Source organism: Taeniopygia guttata, chromosome 24, assembly GCF_048771995.1.
Source record: "Taeniopygia guttata chromosome 24, bTaeGut7.mat, whole genome shotgun sequence".
NCBI lineage: Eukaryota > Metazoa > Chordata > Aves > Passeriformes > Estrildidae > Taeniopygia > Taeniopygia guttata.
In genome coordinates, this window is record NC_133049.1 from 2,989,178 (window position 1) to 3,003,013 (window position 13,836).

Below are 13,836 nucleotides of genomic sequence, written 5' to 3' on the forward strand. Positions count from 1 at the left end.
CCCTGGAAGAGTCCAAGGCCAGGCTGGACGGGGCTTGGAGCACCCTGAGACAGTGGAAGATGTCCCTGCCCATGGCAGGGGTGGAAGAGATGGTGTTCAAGGTTCCTTCCATCACAAACCCTTCCATGACCTGTGTTCCTCACAGAGAGGGCAGTTCATCCCCTCCTGCAGCAGGTGGCTAAAGGATGTGGGATACCTGGATTCCAGCCCTCTCCTTGTTTCTGGATGAAAAGCCCAGTCTAAGTACCATAATCCAAACCAAGCTGCAACTCCAGGCTGAGCCGCTGCCTTTCTCCAAGAAGCTGCTGGGAATTTTCCTGCAGAGCTGTTTTTTTGGCACGGGGAAAAGCTTCAGGGAAACTGAAAGCCTGGGCATAACTCCCTTCAGTTTGTCTTTAATTACAGCTAGGGAAGAGGTGGTAATTACAACACACCTTTCCCTTGCACAGATCCTCAGGTGGAATCAGCGCTCAGAAATATGCATACTAATCAGGAGCCTGGGTTTTGCCAGGGTTGCTGTTGTGTTGGTTGGGATTGAGCGGAGCGAAGCTGCCCAGATGGCATCCAGGATCTGGCTGCCAGAGGAGGCTTTGCAGAGCCACGAGGACAGGGAAAGCTGTTTTCTCCCTCCTGCTACAGATATTAGGCAGGAGCTGGGGACAGCGGGATGGTGCTTGCAATGTCAATTATTAGCGTGTTTAGTAAATTACCTAGTAAATTGGCCCTTAAAATTTCCAACTGCGTGTCCTCTCTTGCACTCCAAGCCTGCAGCTGAGTTGTTTACACTCTTTCAGCGGGGAAGATGGATCAGCTCTGTCTCAGCTTCTGGACGTCTTGCAGAGAGGAGCCTGAGCTGATCCTGCACGCTGTGCCGGGCTGGGAGGCGGAGGGAGGGTCGTGCCCACAAGTGCAGGAACCCTCACCTTGGCCCAGCTTAAAGCTGAAAGAGCCGTGACAGGGAAGGCAGGACCCCAGGAATCGCTGTCCTTGCCATCCACACGCATCCGTGGGCTCCCAGCAGGTTCAGAGCTGTGTGTGTGCGACAGCATCTCCTGATTTTCTTCCCTCTGTGCGCTTGTTCCTGGCCAGGGCTGTGCCTGGCGCGGCGCAGAGCCGCTGGCACCAGGGGATGAGCTTGTCCTCCTTTCCTCACAACAGCAGGCTGAGGGAGAGGCTGGCAAAAGAGAAAGGCAGGTATCTGTGTGATGAGCAGGGAGAAGGATGCTCTGCAAGCTGCATGAGATGGGTGAAACAGCGCTGGAGAGGCTTTGCTGTGGTCTGCTGGCCACTTCCCGCTCCATGAGCTGATCTGGGGAACTTATCTCCCTCAAAATCTGGGATTAAATAGCTGGGAGATCACTGTGGATTAGCCTTAGGGATGCTCCCCAGCAAGGGCAACCCCGGCCCCATGTGCTTTTGGGCTAAATCTGCTCAGGGTCTCCCTTGGGACCTACCCTTTGTGGCTGGGACAGCATCGAGAAGATCTGGCTTTTTTTGGGACTGATGCCAGGCCAGATCCCCTTCCTCCCCCATTTTTCCCATTTTGCTAGGTGGGATATGCATGGTCTGTTTTCCATTGCAAGGTACATTTTCCCTTCTGTGCATTTCCACCTCTCCTTTTGCCTTTTCATGTGTTCTGGAAAGGTCAGCCCATATCTGGAACATGCTTCAAATTTTCACAGAGAGCCAGGGGCAGGAGGAGAGGCGAGAGTCGTGCTGCTGCAGCTCCAGCCCTCTCAGAGGGAGGTTTGCTGCTTATTTCACTACTTTTATGGATGGATGGGATGCAGGACTGCGTGAAAACCCACCTGCAACCTGAGGAAATCGCCTTTTCTTAGCAGAAATCCCTCAAAGCACAGAGTGGTGGTGGTGTAACCCCACCGGCTGCAGCGATGCGCTGTCCCCCCCTCCAACCTCAACTCTTGGGGTACATTAGCCTCGTCCTTCCTCTCTCCTCGGGGCAATCCTCACCTCCTCCAGCTGTCAGCCGAGGCACATCCTCCAGCTCCGTGTCCCGCTGTGCAGGCAGCACGTGTCCGACCTGCTCCCCTTGCTGCCGCATCCCGCATCCCTCGCGCTTTTCCCGGGAGCACAGGGGACACCGTGGCCAGCGCCGTGCCCCCTCCTTGTCTCCTCATCAGGCCCTTACCTTGCCTGTCAGGAGCTGCCTCCTCTCGCCAGGACCTGATGCTGCTTCATTTCTGTTTTAATTTTGCTGCGGTTTCGCGACAGCCACGGCGGGGTCAGGAGTTACAGAAAGGTTACTGGTGAGTGATGGGTATTGACATCCTTAACAGCGCCCTGACCCCATCAGTCTCGCTCTGTTCCTCTTTTTCCTTACACTTGCCCTGTTTTTTTACTTTTAAATTGGCCTCTTTCATGCATAAAGCTGCTTCATCACATTTTACCCAAAGCCACAGTCGGCGAGGAAGGAAGGGAAGTGCTGATTTGCCCTGGCTGGCATTGAGGGAGGCTTTCATTCTTTTATTTTCCTATCCCAGAAACCTCGTGTGCTGTTTTTTTGCCTACCTTTTTTTCTCTGATCTGCCAGTTCATCTTTCCAAAAACCCACCTGGACTGTCCTGCCTGTGCCTGGGGCTGTCGTGGGGGCTCGCACAAACAACCAGCTCAGCTTGTGCAGGGCCAGGCTGCATGCTGGAGGCTCAGCAGCAGGAATAAGCTCATCCCTGCTCCTTTTCACCAGCCTGGCTCCTTGTCTGATGGGTTCCACGTGCAAACAGCTGGGAGAGCTTGTCCAGAGATACGCACCAGTCTGTAGAACCCCAGCACAGCAATTCAGGTGGAGCCTGAGAAGCTCAGAAGGAGTTGGCAGTGGGGGTGGAGGGGGACAGAATTTCTACTTATAAATTAAAAAAAAATTAAAAAAAGCTTTATTTCATTTGTTTTGATGAAAGAGAGTAGCTTTAAATGGGATATTGGGAAGAAATTCTTCTCTGTGTGTGTGGGGAGGCCCTGGCACAGGGTGCCCAGAGCAGCTGTGGCTGCCCCTGGATCCCTGGAAGTGTCCAAGGTCAGGCTGGACAGGGCTTGGGGCACCCTGGGATAGTGGAAGATGTCCCTGCCCATGGCAGGGGGTGGAACGGGATAAGCTTGGAAATCCCTCCCACCCCAAGCCACCCTGGGATTCTGTACATCCCAGTGTTTTCCCCAGTCGAGGTTCATGGCATCCCCTCCTTGTTGCACCTCATAAACCCCAGCCTGGCAGCCCACCACTGCTTCATCTGGCCAGACATAAACCTTCACACAGGCTGTTTGGAAATACGGCACAGCTCATTTTGAACGTGTCTTATCTCCCCGCTGAGGAGCTGTTGTGGCTTAGCAAGGCTGGGTTTGCCTCCCTCCTGCAGCTCATCCACATCTCCACTCCTATCCCAGCGCTCTCCTTCCCTCCAGCCCACGACAAGCTGCCGTGACGTTATCAGATGCTTCAGCACTAAAACTCCTGGCACGCAAACTTCTTTTTTTTTGGGGGCTTTATTGTTGCATCCATAAAACAGGCTGGGAAAACTGCTGAAGCAGTAACCCTGCTCCGTTTTAAAGGCAGCTGCAAATCAGCCCCACTCCCCTGTGCAGCACTGAGTTGGTTTTATGAGCCCTAATTAAACAGGATCTGCCCTGTGGTCCAGCTTCCACCCAGCCTATCTGAGAGATGGGATTTAATGGCTGGGGTTATGGATCTGTGTCCGTGGGCTTTGGTTCCCCTGGAAATGAACTGTAATGGGATGGTGAATGGATTAAAGTGAACGGAAACAGCCCGTGCAAAGCCGTACATCAGGTGTGTGTTTTGTCTTAGCTGAAAAATGCAGGTTGGGGACTGAGTCAACCTGTTTTAGGGTTGGACAAGGAACAATCTAGCACTGTTTTGTGATGCTGAAAAATGGGAATGGGCATTAAATGAAGGAAATAGTCATTGCTGAGAGAGCGCCAGGGCTGTCGACACGCCTGGGTTGTGCCTGTAGAATACCAAGGTTTTAAGGTTTTTGTAGAATACCAAGGTTTTCAGGTTTTTGTAGAATACCAGAGCAGGTTTTTGGTAGTTTCAGACTGGCTTGGGCTGAGATGCTCCTCAGAATGAGATGGCACAGGCTGTACCTTTGCTTGTTTTCTGTGGAAATCTCTTTAAGGCTTATATCTCCTGACATTTCTTTGTGGTGGCATCTCTGCAGGAGAAGCCTCACGGTCCTGCCACGGCAGGAGGAGGGAAGTGCTGGCACCCGGCACTTGACAATTTATTTGAACCCTTGAGTCTTTCCAAGAAAGCAATTTCTTTGATATTTCTCCTGGCATTTGAAGAGGGGAAAAGGTATTTCCCACATGCACTCGCTGGTTTTAGCCTTCCTTTCCCCGAAATGATGATGTCTCTCTTTGTGAAAGTCAGCTGCATCTTACAACCCATAAACACGGTGAGGAGGGAGGTGGGGAGGAGGGTTTGCAGTTCAGGAACTCTGTAGTGGTGTCCATAAGGATATGGAATTTTTCATGGCACCAGAGGATCCTTCCAGACAATTCTGTGCACCCAACATTGGGCTCTCCCAGCCATGTCATCCACAAGCAACAGTGAAATATCAGCAGCATCATGGCTGGGCTTAAATCTTTACTGAATCTCCATTTTTCTTTCTTTAAACGCTTACAGAATAAATGGAATTTATAATCAGAAACCATAAAATCTCTGATTTATGATTCATCTTGATGACAATATTTAATAACTCGTGTATATTTTATTACATCTTTTTAATGCCCTGTTGTGGAATTTTACTTAGGCATTTCACCCTCTATATCAACCTGTCTCAGCACAGATGGGCTGACTTTTTTGCCTTGGGCTGGCGACGGAGCCAAATGTGCTCCGGGCTGGGCTCTTCCCAGGACTGCCTCAGTCTGTCCAAGCGGGCACGGAAAGCAGCGCTGGACATCCAGCCGTGGTTCCAAGAGCTGCTGCTCACATTGCAGATCTGATGTCGTTCCCTGCCTGGGCAGCTCTTTTCCAACATCCCCCGCCAATGGGGACTCAGTGCAGGTGGGCAGACATTCAGCTGGAGGGTCTCTCTTTTCTCCTCAAGGACTTTTTGCTTGGAAACGCGGAGCTATTTAGGTTATTGCTCAAGTGTGTTCTCCTCTGGAGAGCTCTCCCTGCCTTTCTGGGACCATTAGTGCAAATTAGCTGCTGCATCCCATCATTCCCCAGCCTGCTGCACCCAGGGTACGGATCCTCCCACGGGGAGGGGATGCTCATAAGCACCAGAGCTGCGTTCTGGCTTGGCTGGAAAGCAGCAGCTCCCTGCATCCCTCCCTCCCAGCTGGCTTTTATAACCAGAGCTGGAATGCAGAGAGACGAGGGATGGGAAACAGCTTGGCATGGATGTCTCTTGAGATTTGGATGCAAAAGGGGTTCATGTGCTTCCTTAGGTGCCTGTTTTGGATGTTAAACCCATGCCAGCACAGGGACAGGTCATGTCTAGAGCTAATCCTAGGAGGGACTGCAGGCTTGGGGCCACATCAACCTGGTTATAGCCTGTTTTTTTGGCAAGCAAGCTGGGAACGTGTGGTAACACCAATTTTCCTCCTGCTCAGCACGGTCTGGTGGCTTGGTTTTGTTGCTCCCCAAGCAGGATGACACCCCAGCACTACGCTGGTGCTCGAGCAAGCCTGGTGAGGGGATGGGGGTGCCGGGAATGGCTGGGAGCACACGGGCCTGGGGCTGGCAGGAACCACAGGAGCTTGTTGGGAGCGTCCATGCAGCTTGGCTGTGCTGCCGGTCGCTGCCCATCCATCCGGCGCTCCCGCCCGCTGCCATCGCCTCGCTGCTGCTGGCAGGAGCCGGCCCAGCAGCCAGGTGGAGAGGAGGAAACGGGGCCAGACCCGGGCACAGCCATCCAAATGGATGGGCCTGGGCTGGCCAGGAGGGGCTGTGGGGATCAGCAGGACCTGGGGACAGCAGGACAGGCTGCAGAAGGGAAGGGGAGAGGGTGGGAAGCACTCAGGCAGGGAGGAAAAAGCAGCATGGCATCAAATCTTTTTTGTTGTTGTTTTTTTGGCACCCAACAGCAGAAGGATGTGGAGCTGCTGGAGCAAATCCAGAGAGGCCACAGAGATGCTCCAAGGGCTCTGGAGCCAGGCTGGGAGAGCTGGGGGTGCTCACCTGGATAGGAGAAGCTCCAGGGAGAGCTCAGAGCCCCTTCCAGTGCCTAAAGGGGCTCCAGGAGAGCTGGAGAGGGACTGGGGACAAGACAGGGAGGGACAGGACCAGGAACAATGATTTGACACTGTCAGAGGGCAGGAATAGATGGCATATTGGGGAGAAATTCTTCTCTGGGAGGGTGGGCAGGCCCTGGCACAGGGTGCCCAGAGCAGCTGTGGCTGCCCCTGGATCCCTGGCAATGCCCAAAGCCAGGCTGGATGGGGCTGGGAGCAGCCTGGGACAGTGGAATGTGTCCCTGCCCATAGCAGGAGTTTGGAAGAGGATGAGCTTTAAGGTCCCTCCCATCCCAAACCATTCTGGATTTCTATGATACTTGGTTGCACTATTTTTGGTTGCACTTTTTGGCTACAGAGAGGTTGGTTGCTTAATTTTGGAGCTTTGATGAGGTGACCCTGTACTGTCCTTCCAACAAGGAGCACTGCAACCACTTGGCTGTTGCACGGAGAAGGCAGAAAAACCAAATACCTGAATTCCATGCACTGTTATGCACGCACCAGTCTGTTGGTCCTGGGTGCTGATGGTTCCTTTTGAAATGAACAGAAAAATTCAGTCTCCTTCACAATGTTTTGACAGTTTTTTGGGTTTTCTTGTTGGTTGTTTTTCTGTGGGGCTCAAACTGTTTTGCAGAGAACTCTCAGGGCTGGATGAAATGTTTGTGCTGGGAAATCAGCCATCTTCAAAAGGGCTACTGCTCCCTTGCAAAACATTTGTGGAGTTTTCATCTGTGCGTTTTGGCTCCTCTGATACAAGGCAGAAATCATCCTGGGAATTGTCTTCCCGATGGTTATTCTGCTGTCTCTGCTAGGAAAAAGAAAAAGGCATAAATGAGAATATCTTCAGCCAACCAACAGCAAGAAAACATCCTCTGTGCTGCAGGTTGCTGGGCTTGGATGGTTTTGGTCTAAACAAGGTCATCGATCCCAAACAAAAACCTGCCTGATGTGAGTTGAATGGCTGAGATCGCAGATCACAGGGATTTGGAAGAACTTTTGCCATCCTTGACAGCCCCAAATTGCTCTTACTGGCTGCATGTCATTGTTCAAAATTTATTTCCTTATTGAACACCAAAAGCAAAGAGAATTTTGTAGAATCAAGGAATCACAGAATGGCTTGGGTGGGAATGGACCTTAAATCTCATCTCATTCCCTGACATGGGCAGGGACACATTCCATTGGGCAAGGTCTCTCCAAGCCTCATCCAACCTGGCCTTGAACAATTCCAGGGATGAGGCAGCCACAGCTTCTGCGGGTGACAGAGACTTTAAAGCTGCATTGCTGGCTGGGAGGAGCAGCATGACCCTCTTGCAGATTTGAGCAAAAGAAAAAATGTGATTGGGACGATAAAACTTCCTCCCTGGAAGGTGAAGGTGACTTCTCAGAGCAGGCACATCACAAGGCTGACCTGACCCATTCCAGCTCTAAATTAGTCTGGCAAAGGAGGAGAAACTTCCTGAAGAGGTTTCACAATTTCTAAAGATCTTCTGGGCAATGTTGGAAATGAAGAACAGGGTTTATTCCTGGTCTCCAAAGGTGGTAGGGCAAGGATAATGGCTTGGAGCTAAGGAAGGGAATTTTTTTCTGCTTGGCTATTAAGAGAATTGCCCCCCAGTCAGGAGGGAAGGGGGAGAGTCCCCAGGGAGGGAGCACCGGCGCCAGCCACAGCGCAGAGATGGGATGTTAATGGAGGTGATGAAGGCAAGGATCTTTAGACAACACCAGAGGTCATCCTGTTGACCTGAGCCAGCTCTCTCCTGGCCCCACAATCTGTGCGGTGCCGTGGTAAATTCCACTTGCCTGACTTTACTGCGAGTGCTTTATCGCTCAACTTAATGGCTGGGAAATGTCTTCACTTGACTGCTCCGTTCAGATGAGAGGGCTGTCTGTGATCCTCGGGCTTAAGCAACAATTCACTGCCTGCAAAGGGATGATGCCTTTTATTATCTTCCCTCTCAGAGCCTGGACTCAAGGTCCTGGCTCCTCTTTGCCACTGATTCTTCCCTTTCTGACCTCATTCCATCCCCCACTACCTTGCAGATTCTCACAAGCTGCCTTTGGGAGACGTGTTTGGAGTTTCCATCCTCTGAGTTCTGATTTGGGAATGGTTCTATTCAGTCAGAGATGGGGGGCTGGTGTGGGGCTCCCTGAGGTTGTTGTGACCCCTTTGGATTCCAGCCTGGAGAGCAGGAGTCAGGTGTGGAGGAGGATGCTGGCAGCAGATGCGTGTGGTACAACCAGCCCTCCTGTTTTTATTGCAGGTCTCAGTGGTCTCATCAGAGTTTATGTTTTCTTTAATGTTACGAGCCCTGTGCAATTGCAGAGGATTCCAGGCTTTGGGTGAGCAGCAGCTTTGAAGTGCTGGGGTTGCATAAAATAATGTGGAAATACGTCTGGAATCTGCCAGCTAATAAACTCAGCTCATCTTAATTATGACTGCTTTTATTTTAGAGGTCAAAACAAAGGTTTTCAGGGGTCTAATTTGGAGCAGTGGAGCTATAGAGATGTTCCCAACAGGAATTTTGAAGGAGTCGGTGCGGCGCTGTTCTGGGTTGTGGTGATGGAGGGGTGGCCCTGTGTTGCAGGGAGCTTCTACTCATTCCTGGAGGGAACCAGCCGTGCTTGAAGCTTTTATTTAAGGAAGAGATGATGTCTGAGGCAGAGCCAAGGCTGTGGATGTGTCCCTGGGCTGGGCTGAGCAGCGTGTGCGGGAGCGATGCTGCAGGATGGGGGCGAGTGGAGCGTCCTTCCAGCTGCCCCCAGGCTGTGCTCCCCATGGAACCTCCACCTTTCCTTGGATAAATGCTGAAGGAACGCGTGTCCCTTTCTGGAGGCTGTTTGAGTGAACTGTGAGCAGGCGACGGGAGCAGCAGAGGAACTGTTGCCATCGAAGGCTTTTCATTAATCTGATCCGAAGGTTCCCGCTGTGGATGTGGCTGGAGCTGTCCCTGCTCTCCCTGCGGGTTCAAATGGGAATGTGGAGGCTCCTGGTGCCTCTGTCTGGATGGAGGGAGAAAACAGAGGCCCATGCAACAGGGATTTTCCTGTCTCCACCCGTGCTTTTGCATCTGTATTTCTTGCCTTGCTCTGTTCACCATTCCCAAACGGAAATCAGGGCATGGCGAGGAGAGATGGAGAAAGCCACCTCTGGAATTCTGGCTGTGAATCCCAGAATGGTTTGGGTTGGAAGGGACCTTAAAGCTCACCTAATCCAATCTCCTGCAGTGATCAGAGACATCTCCAACTAGACCAGATTGGTCAGAGCCCGTTGGTCTTCCATCAATGTACATTTCTGCACAGAAAGTGCCTTTATTGCGAAATTCCTTGGATAGTCTTTATTTTTATCCAGAGAAATAGATTTTCCATTGGGCAGATCTAAATCTAGGTGATTGCCTGGAAGGAGCTCAGTGGTTTAGTTGCTGGATGGCTAAGCCAGGAGTTGTCATTGCTGGCCAGAAAGTCCTGCTGGGAGGCAGCACCAAACCCCAAAACTGCAAATCCTAAAATCCCCTGGAAAGTAACTTGCCATATTCTGTCCCATCTACAGGACACAGGTGACTTTCAGGAGCTGGGAGTTAGCTGGAATGTCCTTGCATTAGGTAAACGGTGGGAACAATAATCTATTCAATGAAAATTTTACTTTTTGGAAATTTCTGCTGAGATGAGGAAGTTAGAAGATATTTTCTTTTTTATTTAAACATATATAGACATACATATATACACACACACAAATATATTTGAGTTTCAGCAGCTTTCCATTTCCTAGTCAGCTCTCTGCACGATGCCATTTCTGCAGGCACCAGATGACTTTTTTCCCCCTCAGGAAATTTTCTAATATCAATTTAATTTTGACTCTCACAGCTGCATCTATTCCGTGGGGAAACTACTCTACGGCCTCGCCAAGAAAGTGTTTCCTCTTAGCTGTGAGTTCATTTTCCAGCTTTAAAACATCATTCAGTCATTCCTAACGAAAGGTATAATCAACTTTAAGGCTCCATGGCTTAGCTGAGTCCCTAATGGAGATGGGGATCATTCCTGTAAGATCATTCCAGCAATGGCTCGGCCCTTATTTCCCTTGGCAGCTGTGCTGGCACCTTGCAAAGGATGGATTTCAGTGGATGAAACTGCACCCAGAGGGATTAGAGCCAGTCCACGTGGATGCAACTCCGTGAGTTGCTCCCTTGGGATGCATTCTGGCATCCCACAGGGATTTGTTCCTTCTCTGTTGTTGTGGCTCCACAAATCCTGCACAGATTCTGCAGGAGCAGATGATAAAGAATTTGGTCCAGCTTGACTTAAAACAAAGAAAAAGAAGAAAAAAACAAACCCAAACAGCAAAAAAACCCAGCAAAAACACAGTTTGTGTCCCATCTGATTGTATTTCCATCCCCACGTCTGCTCTGCATAAATTTTTTGGGAGCACCAAAGGGGAATTGTAATTTTCCATGCTGTGCTGTGTGACGGGAAGGGCTGGGGTCATTCCAGACCTTGCTGAATTCCACCATGGACACAGTTCTGTCCATCCCTTCCTGTGCCCATCTGCTGTGGAAATATGAATGTGCTGTTCACATATAAACAGGAAAATAGGAGGAGAGGAGAGGAGAGGAGAGGAGAGGAGAGGAGAGGAGAGGAGAGGAGAGGAGAGGAGAGGAGAGGAGAGGAGAGGAGAGGAGAGGAGAGGAGAGGAGAGGAGAGGAGAGGAGAGGAGAGGAGAGGAGAGGAGAGGAGAGGAGAGGAGAGGAGAGGAGAGGAGAGGAGAGGAGAGGAGAGGAGAGGAGAGGAGAGGAGAGGAGAGGAGAGGAGAGGAGAGGAGAGGAGAGGAGAGGAGAGGAGAGGAGAGGAGAGGAGAGGAGAGGAGAGGAGAGGAGAGGAGAGGAGAGGAGAGGAGAGGAGAGGAGAGGAGAGGAGAGGAGAGGAGAGGAGAGGAGAGGAGAGGAGAGGAGAGGAGAGGAGAGGAGAGGAGAGGAGAGGAGAGGAGAGGAGAGGAGAGGAGAGGAGAATAATAAAATTGAAAATAAAATCAGATAGAATTTGAATAGGAGAAAGAATAGACTAGAATAGAATAGACTAGAATAGACTAGAATAGACTAGAATAGACTAGACTAGACTAGAATAGAATAGAATAGAAAATAATGGAATGGAATAATTTGGGCTGGAAAAGCCCTGTAAGATCACTGAGTCCACCCATTTCCTCAGCACTGTCACACTCACCACTTAACCAGCTTTCTGCAGCTTTTAAATTCCTCCAGGGATGGGATTCCACCAGTGCCCTGCTGCCAGAAAAAAATGCCCTGGGGACCCCAGGATACTCAGATGTGCCACAGGGCAGGGGAAGGGCTGCAGGGGTGAATCCACCCCTCAGCCAGGGCTGGGTGCTCTCCCTGCAACAGTTTCTTAAATTTCAACCCTAAAGTAGCTTATGAAGCATCAAAATGACAGAAAATTTGGAAATAAGCAAGACCTCCAAGTCCTCCATCTCTCTCCCCAGAGGAAAAACCCAAACAGATGAGCCAACAGAAAATTTTAATTGAAATGTTTGGGTACAAATTACCTGACAATCCAAACAGAGGAGCTTGGAACCAGCGCTGAGCTTCTTGTTCAGAAAATATTGAAGCGATCTGACACTTTCAGAACTCCCCATAAAGCTTTGGAAGTGAAAAATTAATCCGGAATAACCTCTTTCTCTGTTTTCCTGGAGCAGATTGGCTTTTGATGGATGCTTTCACCTCCTCAATAGATCCCAAGCAGCCGAGCCTGGCTCTTCCCCGTTGCGTGGGCGAGTCCCTGGAGGGTCAGAGAGTGGGAATGAGAGTGGGGCTGCTCTGGGTGTGAGGATTGCTCTGGATACCTGGAGCATTTCCATTCCTACCTCCTCTCTTTTTGCTGTCCCTGTCAGTGCACGTCCATCATTCCTTCTTGCAGCAGTCTGTCTGTTGCTGCTGCCTTTTATCCCTCTGAACCTTCCTCACGGGATTAGGCACGGAACGGAGAGTTGTAGCACATAATGGCAGGGCTGTAATTACCTGATGAATACGGTGTAATTACACCATGGTAAAGCTTTTGGATAACCTCACCACCTCCCACTTGTCCCTATAACTGGAATTTCACTATGTTTCAGCTCTTAACATTACCTCAATCTCCAAAATTGTGGCTTTGGCTTCCTAGTCACCATGGAAGGGTATTTATAATATTCAGTGGCACCACTGATTTTGCACTTACACTTTAATTAATTTGTGGCCATGGAGCCTTGAAGTTGTCGGAGTAGAGTGAAAATTGTGGGTGTGGGAAGCAGAACTGTGGTATAATCACACCACAATTGCTGGGCAATCACATCCCACAAGCTCAGCATAAACCCACATTAAATTTTGGTGGGACCTCCCTGGGGTCTCTTGGTACGGGTTTGGATGGGCAGAGGGATCTGAGCTGCTGCAGGTCCCTCTGCCCAAGTGCAGACAGGTTGGACTTCTCACTCTCTACAGCTCCCTGACAGGAGGGTGCAGGCTGGTGAGGGTCAGCCTCTTCTCCCAGAGAACAGGGCCAGGACAAGAGGACACAGCCTCAAGCTGTGCCAGAGGGGTTCAGGTTGGACATCGGGTGGAATTCCTTCATGGAAAAGGTTGTTGAGCATTGGCAGGGGCTGCCCAGGGAGGTTTGGAGTGCCCATCCCTGGAGGTGTCCAAGGAACACCTGGACGTGGCACTCAGTGCTCTGGGCTGAGGACAAGGTGGGGATGGGTCACAGGTTGGACTCGATGGTCTTGAAGGGCTTTTCCAACCTTAATGATTCTGGGATTCTCTGAATTCTCTGATTCTCCTTCAGTTAGCAGCTGTGGAACAGCATTTTCCCTGATCGATCCTGCTTGCAGCTTCGAGCCCCTCAGCCCAGCCTGGATGTGGCCTGGTGGCACCACTCAGCAAACTTCATCTTGATGAGTGACCTGGAGCTAATTACCACCCTCCTTGCACATTTCCATCCTTCTGACTCCACTAAAGCCAGCCCAGCCATTTCCCTGCCTTTTGGAGCTGCTATTTGGGATACACAACAAGCACTGTGACATAATGGATTTTTATTATTATTAGGCTCCCAGTGCCTGTTTCCCTGTCAGTGTAACAGGGCTAATGAAATGTCCCCACCACTCATGGGGCTTGGGAGGACAATTTGGGCGGATCTCCATAGCATTTGGAAGAGGTGGAACGCTGGTTGTTATTTATTACAGATCTGGTTTACTTAGCCCTGGGTTTATTGAGTCTGTCTCCTACTCACTCCCAGCACTGCTCCCGGTGCCAGGGATCCTTCCTGTTGCCTCTGAGCTGCCAGCTGGACTTGTTGTGGACTCCAGCTCAGGCCAGTGGGCCAGGTCCATCCCTGGTGTACCATCATTGACTTTAATTGAGCTACCCCAGGGAGGAATTTGGCCCGCTCTGGTTGTGAGCTGTGCACTGATGCCAGGCAAAAAGCACAGCGAGTGCCAGCAGGGGCTGTAACAGCCCCATTTCAGTGTGGGGTGAAATTCCTGCACCTCTGTCTGCTGTGTGACATCAACACCCACTGATGAGCAGGGAAAGGGGAATCCAGCAGCACACTCCTTACAGGACTTCACATCCCATGGGGTTCCAGAGTTCATCT

The 13,836-nt window shown here is 50.8% G+C and overlaps 1 protein-coding gene across 3 annotated transcripts in view; it reads left to right on the forward strand.

Moving 5' to 3' along the window:
• LOC100226286 (protein CEPU-1) overlaps positions 1-13,836 on the forward strand; it is a 363,323-nt gene that overhangs the window by 197,685 nt on the left and 151,802 nt on the right. The window lies entirely within an intron of this gene.